Source organism: Triticum aestivum, chromosome 5D, assembly GCF_018294505.1.
Source record: "Triticum aestivum cultivar Chinese Spring chromosome 5D, IWGSC CS RefSeq v2.1, whole genome shotgun sequence".
In the NCBI taxonomy this organism is placed as follows: Eukaryota; Viridiplantae; Streptophyta; class Magnoliopsida; order Poales; family Poaceae; genus Triticum; species Triticum aestivum.
In genome coordinates, this window is record NC_057808.1 from 400,815,843 (window position 1) to 400,824,541 (window position 8,699).

The 8,699-nt window shown below is 41.7% G+C and overlaps 1 pseudogene; it reads right to left on the minus strand.

Moving 5' to 3' along the window:
- Positions 1–4,311: 4,311 nt before the first annotated feature.
- On the minus strand, positions 4,312–6,616 carry LOC123120732 (uncharacterized; annotated as a pseudogene).
- Positions 6,617–8,699: the final 2,083 nt, after the last annotated feature.

The window sequence follows — 8,699 nt, forward strand, 5'->3', positions numbered from 1 at the left end:
TCTTTGTTGTTTACTCTATCCATAATGAACAAGCATGCAAACATCTTGATTGACATGGTACAACTTCTCTTCCAGACCCAATTTAAAACTGGGTTTACAACAATTGGCAGGTGTATGAAAGTGTAAAACTTCTTCGCTGTGTAGTCAGATACCTTGCCATATCTCCAAAGCCATTCATCATTAGACAAATGATCATACTGCAACGTGATACCTCTCCAGTGTATCTAAAATTTATGAAGTATTCATGCTGTTATATTATCATTCTTGGATGTTTTACAATCATTTTATAGCAACTTTATATCATTTTTTGGGACTAACCTATTGACCCAGTGCCCAGTGCCAGTTGTTGTCTTTTGCTTGTTTTTTACATCACAGGAAATCAATATCAAACAGAGTCCAGACACCGCGAAACTATTTGTGGATTTTTTATGGACCAGAAGACCACCGATGGGCCAGAGCAGCACCTGGGGGGTGCCCCGAGGGGGCACAACCCACCAAGGCACGCCTGGGGGCCCAGGCGCGCCTAGGTGGGTTGTGGCCACCTCGGTGGCCTCTCGCACCCCTTATTCGCCCTATAAATTCCCAAATATTCCAAAAACCCTGGGGTAGCCCTAGATCATAAGTTCCGCCGCCGCAAGGCCTTTGCATCCACGAGATCCAATCTAGACCCCGTTCTGGCACCCTGTCGAAGGGGGGATCATCACAGGTGGCCATCTTCATCATCCCGGCGGCCACCACGATGAGGAGGGAGTAGTCAACCCTTGGGGCTGAGGGTTTGTACCAGTAGCTATGTGTTTAATCTCTCTCTCTCTCTCTCTCTCTCTCTCTCGTGTTATTGAGATGGCACGATCGTGATGTATCGCGGGCTTTGTTAATGTAGTCGGATCAAATGGCATTTTCCCCTCTCTATCTTGTTGTGATGAATTGAGTTTTTCCCTTTGAGAATTTGTTGTTATCGGATTGAATACTTTTGTGGATTTGAGAGCACTTGATATATGTCTTGCATATGAGTACTCGTGGTGACAATGGGGTATCATATTGATTCACTTGGTATGTGTTTTGGCATTCAACTCGCAGATTCCCGCGATGACATTGGGGTAATCTATGCATAGGGGTTGATGCACGTTCTCGTCTTTAGTTTCTCTGGTAGAAATCTTGGGGCACTCTTTGAAGTTCTTTGTGTTGGATTGAGTATTATGAATCTGAATTTGCTTTGGTGTTATTTTAGTACGAACTCTAGGATAGATCAAACAGAAAGAATAGCTTTCTGTTATTTTAGTACGAACTCTTGAATAGATCGAACGGAAAGAATAGCTTTGAGGTGGTTTTGTACCCTACAAACAATTTCATCTTATGTTCTCCGCTAGATAAGAACTTTGGAGTGATTCTTCGTTGCACGTTGAGGGATGGTTATGTGATCCAATTATATTAGCATTGTTGAGAGATTGCACTACCGAAAGTATGGACCCTAGGCCTTCTTTCTAAGCATTGCAATACCGTTTCTGTGCCCGTTTACTATTTGCTACCTTGCTATTTTTATTTATTCAGATTATAAAATATATATTTCTACCATCAATATTACACTTTTATCACCATCTCTTCGTCGAACTAGTGCACCTATACAATTTGCCATTGTATTGGGTGTGTTGGGGACACAAGATATTTCTTGTATTTGGTTGCAGGGTTGTTCGAGAGAGACCATCTTCATCCTACACCTCCCACGGATTGATAAACCTTAGGTCATCCACTTGAGGAAAAATTGCTACTGTCCTACAAAACTCTGCGCTTGGAGGCCCAACACGAGTCTACAAGAATAAAGTTGCGTAGTAGACATCACAACGTTACCATCATATCAGATAGGTGGTTAAGCTCTAGAAAGGCCATCTCCTATAGAGGAAGAGTGAAAATTCATAAATATTGTCACAATCCATAAAGTCCTTAACAGAAATGGCTTTATCTGAACAGAAAGAGTGTAACCTTGGAAATCTTGCCTGTAGAGGGGTGAAGTCATTATCAATCTCCCAATGGTCAGACCAGAATAGGACAGTATCCCCAGAATTCACCTTAACCTTGGTGACTGACCTAAATTTATCCATGAGCTTTGAGACAACTCTCCACCAGAAAGAACCACATAAAGTGGTGTCGTGTGGAATTCTACCAAAGTAGTAAGAATTCCATATTAAATGAACTCAGGGAACATCAGCCTTGTTGTAGAACTTGTTGAGATGCTTCATGAGAAGAGCTTTTTCTGCAGACCCAAGTTTAAAATTCCCAGACATCCCCTATTCTTGGGCCTACAAACCAAGGGCCAACCTGCCAAAGAGTGACCCTTTTCCTGGCCATATTTTTTCCAAAGACACTATCTTTAGATTCTTTCCACTTGCTTGATAATACCAGGGGGAATGGATAAACTGCAGAGAAAATGAATTGGCAAGGAGGAGATTACAGAATTGACCGATTAAAGTTTGCTTCCTTGAGGCAAAAACCAAGAGCTAGAAGTGGTTCTCCTCTCACTACAAGAAATATGTCAACTTGTGACCTTGACTATTGGTCACTGAAAGGTCATTGTTTTTCATTTGCGACCTTTTTGTGACCAAAAACAGAAGGTCAAAAGCTGGCGGTCGTAAACTGAAATTAACGACCTACTCTGTGAGAAGGTCGTAGACGTTTAGGACCAAAATATGCCTACTGTTTTGTTTTGGTCACTAGCAGCCTCCCCAGGCCACGTAGGCATCCGACGTGGCAATCTGATGTGGCACAAGAATTAGCCCGGTCCAATTCGATTTTCTACATGGGCCTAGCCAACCAATTCGGCCTTTTTATATATTTTTTCTATCAATTTTTGATCGGCTTCATGGGCCAAGCCCAACATTGCAACCTTTTTTATTGTTGGGTTGTGGCCTTTTTGTCTAAACGAATTTAGTTTTTCTTTTCTTTTCCAAAAGAAGGGTCCACTACTCAGATGGGTCCCAGTTGTTAGGTTCCGGTAACTGGGTCCCATTTGTCATGTTCTGGTAAGTGGGTCCCATCTATCAGGCTCATATTCTTCATATTTGAATCAGTATTTAAATGGACAGACAAAAAGCACACATAATACTTCAACCAGATCCTTACAACTGTAATACAGTGGCAATCACAGTAATGACTACAAGTGTAATACAGTACTTTACAAGCTTTACAAGCAATCACAAACTGGCACCTGCTCCCATCATGAATATGCCAAACTCACAACATGCCAAACTCGTTGGACTACCATAGTGATATGAACAACATGCCGAACTAGCTGGACAACCATAGTTAGGGCTGGGAACAAACAAAACGGCCTTCAAGAAAATAGACAACATGCCTTCCTCGGTCGCCCTGTTACATGAATCAGTAGAGAAGAATCAAAAAACTGGGGCAAATATATTACCAACAGACCATTCAAGAAAAGGATAGCTATTTAGAATGACAACACACAAATTGGGCTAGTACCATGCTTTTTGTTCTCCAGCTAGTTAAAATGAGATACTCTCCTACAAGAAAACAGCGACACAATATGAAAGTTAACAGTAGGGATGCCATAGTTGAAATGAGCAAGCTATTTTGTATGTGAGAAACAAAAAATGCACCAATAATTTTTCAGAAGGCAACTGAACTTCAGTGCACACATTTAGATAGAAAGAAGGGCTTGAACTATACACATTAATTAGAACAGGATCAAAAACACCAATGTAAGCTAGAATTGACAAGTACACTGCAGGATTCAATTCGTCTTCCCCATATACAGCAACCAACAGACATCTAACATCATTATTTTACCGCAAAAGATCGGCCCATAGCAATAGAAGCACAAAATTTAAGCACGCAAGCACATTATAGCAGGTAGTAATAGAAGCACAAAATTTGAGCTTGCAAGCACATAATAGCAGGTAGGGAAGTGGGAAGATGAACTAATTTAGATGCCAATTGATAACATACAACACACCTCATCCACATCAATACACTTATAAGACAATTGGACAATGACACAAGCATTTCCACAAACAATTCATGTTGACGATTAAGTTGTGTAATACATAGGGCAATTAGACTAGTGCGAACAAGAAGATAATTTACAAGTTACAAACTATAATAGCAAATGGCCAAATGTTCCAACCAAGATCAACCAGAGCATGCAAGAGATGGAGAGATCCACCACGGACTAAAACAAATTACCACAGACTAGACGTGCAGGTGCATATGCTTGTGAGCAGAAATGGAAGCAAATGTGGGCACCATAGCAGTAGCACACCCCACATTGAGATCCTTGGCGCTGAACATTGAGAGAAATCAGATCTGCATTTCAGAGTGGAGAGTAATCATTGAGAGCTGCAGTTTAGCCATTTACTGGATGTTTGCGTGAATCAATTAGTTTGATTGATAGAGACTGTACTGCAAACTAATGGTGGGTGCTAAATCTGAAGAGCTAAATAAGAAGAGGAAACAGAACATACCTTGTGTTGTCCTAAAGCAAGCAAACTGCAGAGTTCTGCCGGGCACACCAGAAAGATAATCTACAATTAACAAACCATAATTCGCAAATGGCCAAATGTTCTAATTAAGATGAACAAAGGAAACGTGATTTGATTCAGAGGATCCACTACAGCAGACTAAGAAGGAACAAAAAACATTACCAGGACGAAGGGATGCTCTTGAAACCTCCATGCTTGACCTTTCATATCAGTACAGTAGGCACTGCAAGTGAATGACAAAGAAGAAAGTGATATGCATAAATAACTCATCCATCTGTGTTCATATTTTAATTTCAATAGCATGGTACACCCATAAAGAACAACAGTTTGCTACCTACTAGCAAACTATAAGACCTGAATCATATAGTATAAATGAATCAAGAAAACAAGAACTGACAACGAGAACTGCATACTAGTGCACCAAATGATCAACAGCAAGCATAGTATATTCACATAAGTTTGATAGTGTCACAGAATTAAGCAGTGCAGGTAAACATCATCATCGGTGTGTAATTGCCAATATAAACAAGCCATGTAGAAATGACAAGTTACAGAAACTGCATCACAAATATGATTTGCCTTTGGTGTTTGCCATACAACAACAGCAGTAGTTGATCATGGAATCTAACAGAGTTTAGCTTATGCAGGGCAGACATAACTGACACAAAAATCATACAGTTCAGATCAGGAATAAACCAAACAAGCAAACATCCAATACAGCTAAACTAAGCACAGAACCACAACATGAAGAGTAAACCAATCACTGTATAGGAGGCTTGGACTGCATACATGGTCGTCCTTGAGGTAGAGGACCATCTTGGTACCCCTGCCGAGCTGCTCCCCAGACATATCACAAGTGACGGTGAAAGAACGACCAGCCTGGGACTCCCACACGTACTGCTCGTCATTGTTGTGTTTCATGCTGATGACGACCCTCTCGGCAAGCGATATGGGGTAGAAGCCAACACCGAACTGCTCCTTCTCGGTGGTCTTCTCAGTCCACAGGGAGATGGGGCGCTCCTCAAGGTATTCCATCTGAAAGCAAATTGTATCAAATAAGACAATGAGCAGAAAGAATGTGCAAACCAATACTGTAAAGAAAAAAGATTTGAAGAACAGGCAAACATACAACAATACTATATCAAAAATAAACTACGAGAACACATAGAAATTCCATTAAGATGCATAATTCCAGAATATCAATTTTTAACAGTTCCATAATGCAGTATTACAATTAAAACAGATATAATGTTTAATTGTAAGAGGCCAGAACCATATAAATTACTAAATACAAGGAAAGCATACATTATCAATTAATAGAGAGGGTCAATCAATAAGGATGAGTTAACCCGTGCATTCCTCATGTATGCATGCATTAGAATATAGTTAACAAAAAGCACATCATCAATTTAATTATTTCACCATCAAATCTAAAGTAATACTACCAATCATAGTTAAAATGGCTGGGATGCAACTCATATCTATAAGCAGGTTCCATACTACAACCAGCACAGATCTGAAATGAGCTGAGTTCAGGTATGATAAAATCCTGGGTGGTTCATCAACTAATCATCATGACAAAGATTAACTGGCATTGACTAAACTTGGCCTTAGTACAAGTGAAACTATGACTACAAGAATAGCACCACCATGACCAGTGGGCTGCTCTACTTCTGCTAGCAACTACAAGAACGGTAGCACATCAAGCATCAGCGACCATACGTGTTTCAGAGAAGGGAAATCCCCAAACCCAGCGCCTCCGGAGCGAACCAGATCGGATCCGAAGTGTTGGGTCAGAAGATGGGCGGTGGCACAGATGAAAAGGGAAGCGAGAGGGGAAGGGGACCTGGAAGGGCTCCATGGAGTCGGAGCAGCCGAGCCGCCGCCGGCTCCCTCCTCGCGCGGAGCGGAAGAGCGGCGTCAAATCCCACCCACCGCATGGCTGTGTCGTCGCCCGAGAAGAAACGCACGTGGGCACCTCCCGCGGCGCACGATTGTGGGGAAGGAGAAAACCTCCAGCATCTCCGTCGCGGCCAAGCTCGAATCCCGTGACGATGAGGTGGAGGGGGCGCGTATGCGCTGTGGCCGTCGCGGATCTCGGAGAGTCGTCTGACCGGCTCCATCTTGGGCCTATGTAGGGAAAGAAGGCGAGGGGGAGGGTGGATGTCACCGGCGGAGGGTGAGGGAATTGGAGAGGACGGCGGTGGAGGGCGAGAGGGCAACGACGGCGGAGGGTGAGGGAATTAGTGCGCGCAACAGCGGCATCGTCGTGCTCCGGGCGCGGTCGTAGGAGGGGTTGCGGAGCCAGCATAGAGGGTACGGTGCCGGCCGTGGAGACGAGGCTGCGGTGCTGGCCATGGAGCGCAGAGAGGAGGAGGGCGGCGCGACCAAGCGCGAGGATGGATCTGGGGAGTCGAGGAGAGAGGGTGGGTGAGCGGTGGGTGGGTGAGTTGGGGTGGCGGCAGGTGGGGATCTGGGGAATCGAGGGGAGGGTGGGTGGGTGGGTTAGGGTTTTTGATCTCAGGAGAAGCTCCACCATTGGATAGGTGCATGATGGATGGCTCAGATTGCGTCCAATTTGGTGATCCGCGTGAAGGCGGTTCCTCCCGTCTTATTGGCCGGTTGTCTCGCACTTGAATCTCAAAATTTTAGACCCAAAACTCTGATTTTGTTAAACATAATAATGGCATAGTTTGTCAAAATGATCTCGTTTTTTGCATAAGTGTGCATCTTGGAATGGCAAACAACGTCATAGTTCGACAGCTTTCATTTTCTTTGCACAAAAAAATTATTTTCATTTTTCGAGTGCATAAAAAGGTTTTTTGTGAAGAAGCTACCAAATATTTGTTCTAAAATAGCACAACTCCATTTTTCCAAAATATTAGACCATATTTTATGTAAAATTGACCAAATAGTTACATGTCAAAAGTTTTTGATCCACCTCTTATGAAAAAAACAAAGTTCACCCATTGAGTAGGAAGCGGGGCAAATTTGAGCAAAAATTACCTCATAGTTTGTTCAAATGATCATATATTGTGCACAAGGGTGCATCTTGGAATTCCAAACAATGTTGCCTAAGGGAGTTTTCATTTTCTTTGCACGGAAATTTCATTTTCCATTTTCTGAGTGCCCGAAATGAGTTTTTTTGTGAAGGACCTACCATATATTTGTTGCAAAATTGGACCACATCAATTTTGTAAAATACTAGGCCATATTTAATGCACAATTGACCAAATGGTTGGGTGTCAAAAGCCTTGATCCACCTCTGGTGAAAAAGAACAATTTCTGCCGATTCAGTAGGAAGCGGGTCAAATTTCAACTGCAGTTGCCTCATAGTTTGCTCTTTATTTTTTACAAAAATAATTTAGAGGTAAATAAGTATCTATTTAATAAGAGAAACATCAAAAGTTTTCCAAGTTTCAACCACTAGCTTGGAACAGTCAAGCCCGCCGTTTTAACCCCATTTTGAAATGGGCATAAAAAATTCAAAAAAATCAAAAAATTGGAAAACCTTCGCATTGTGTCATTATATGTGACAAAGTTGCCAGAAAAAATAATAAACTTGTAATGCGGCAATTATTTTAAAAAAGTGTTCTCAGAAACGAGCTATCATGCATGAAGATTCATGGCTTTCAAGCCAAATGATCAATCTTATGGCCACATTCATGGCATAGTTTATTCAAATGATCTCATATTGTGCACAATGGTGCATCTTGGAATTCCAAACAATGTTTCCTAAGGGAGTTTTCATTTTCTTTGCACGGAAAATTCATTTTCCATTTTTGAGTGCCCGAAAAGAGGTTTTTTTTGTGAAGGACCTACCATATATTTGTTGCAAAACTGTACCAAATCAATTTTCTAAAATACTAGGACATATTTAATGCACAATTGACCAACTGGTTGGGTGTAAAAAGTTTTGATCCACCTCTCGTGAAAAAGATAAATTTCCGCCGATTCAGTAGGAAGCGGGTCAAATTTGAACTGTAGCTGCCTTGTAGTTTGCTCTTTATTTTTTCCAAAAATCATTTATAGGTACATAAGTATCTATTTAATCAGAGAAACACCAAAAAAATTCCAAGATTCAACCACTAGCTAGGAACGGTCATTCCCGCCGTTTTCACCGCATTTTGAAACGGGCATAAAAAATTCAAAAAAATCAAAAAATTGGAAAACCTTCGCATTGTTTCATTATATGTGGCCAAGTTC